This window comes from Typopeltis vanoorti, chromosome 25 (assembly GCF_054136105.1).
Source record: "Typopeltis vanoorti isolate ZY-2024b chromosome 25, IOZ_Tvanoo_1.0, whole genome shotgun sequence".
NCBI classification, from domain to species: domain Eukaryota; kingdom Metazoa; phylum Arthropoda; class Arachnida; order Uropygi; family Thelyphonidae; genus Typopeltis; species Typopeltis vanoorti.
In genome coordinates this window covers 30,562,331-30,563,915 of record NC_143573.1, presented here as the reverse complement: position 1 = coordinate 30,563,915, position 1,585 = coordinate 30,562,331, and the positions used below count along the sequence as shown (strand labels likewise).

At 32.7% G+C, this 1,585-nt stretch overlaps 1 non-coding gene across 1 annotated transcript; it reads left to right on the top strand.

Moving 5' to 3' along the window:
• Positions 1-1,290: 1,290 nt before the first annotated feature.
• Positions 1,291-1,362, top strand: TRNAP-CGG (transfer RNA proline (anticodon CGG)). The gene has a single exon. It is a non-coding gene; the product is annotated as a tRNA-Pro (tRNA).
• The last annotated feature ends 223 nt before the right edge of the window (positions 1,363-1,585 follow it).

The window sequence follows — 1,585 nt, the reverse complement described above, 5'->3', positions numbered from 1 at the left end:
AAATGCTGGGCTGTCTATTGCATTGTCGTGTTTGGGGAAAGCTGCCTGTCATGATGAATATAAATATAATTTTAATGTTTTCTTAATTTATCTTCATACGAATTCTCCAGAAAAATAATATTAGTATTATTGTCCTTAATAATAACACTACATCGTCACTGATAGGATTTTAACCTGCTTGCATAATAAATAAGTTAATAATGTAATTAAACATTTTGAGTTCTGTAATTTTAAAAAATTTGCTTTAATATTGTTCTCCATGATTTCATAGACGACCTATCTTGTTTCTGATTGCAGTATTTTGCCAATGCTACTTGTTCCGTATAACTCTGGCTAGTTACGTTTGAATACATATGAATTACACGCGCAAGTTTATTTCGATGAAAATCTTTCAAGAATGTGAGTTGTTTTTTTTTTTTTGACTGACAGTATAACGTATCAATTGCTTGTTACGAATTATTTATTTATTTTTCTCTAACTTCCCTCACACTCTCTGAGAACTGACATTATTCCAGCAAGCACTTTTAAGCTCACGTGATCTCCTCAAAGTTTTCATGAAAAAAAAAAATAATAATAATAATAATAACAATACATCGTATCTCACAATACCAAAAAAATTGCATCAACTGGTTACCAAGTATCTGATAATAAGAACGAGAACCATTTGGATGACATTACAGTGGAAAAGCAATATTAGCAATAAATCCTTCAGACGATATTCGAAGGCCAGGATTAATGATCGAGTATGTCGAAATCATCAATATCATTCAGAAATAGTTTCGTCATCCTAAACGACAAAATACCAGGATGATGATAACAACAGTGAACGCTGATGTGGATGAAATAAGAATGAAAGTGATGAGATAGAGCTACGTAGAATGTTTATTAACAGAATATCGGATCATACAGAGGTAGGAAGGTTTTACTCGTGCCCGAAAAACAGAAAAACTGTCTAGAGAATGTATTTATCTGTTTTGGGATTTCTTCTTCTTTTTCTTTAATAATAAATGAACTCAACAGTGACACGTAAAAAAAATGTCAGCGCTGATAAATAGGCTTATTTGTAATCAGTGGATGTGATTATAATAAGCCATAGGATCGATACCTGTTCGAAAAAAAAATAGGACGTAGTTCTAAAGTATATTAGCCCTGATTAACTTATCAAGACAATTGGACGTCTATTTTCGGTAATTCCAATTAGAATTTAGCAGAACTTGGAATTCTGAATTCCGTACATGGGTTTGCTTTTGTCTTTCCACTTTAATTTCTTTAAAAAGGGCTTTCACACGAGGCTCAGTGGTCTAGTGGTATGATTCTCGCTTCGGGTGTGAGAGGTCCCGGGTTCAAATCCCGGCTGAGCCTACTTCTCATTTTATCTCGCTCTAAGGAAATTTGAAATGAGTTTAGCACCCAAAAGAAGTATCCCTTCTTTTCTATTTTTATTCTACACTTAAACGTTCAAATTACAATAGTTTGCGACTGAAAACATCAAATGTAAAAAAAGTACCAAATATTAATACATAGCATTAAAAGCAATAAAAAAAAAACTGTGGTCTTCAAGCTGTAAAGGTTAACGAACGCTGAC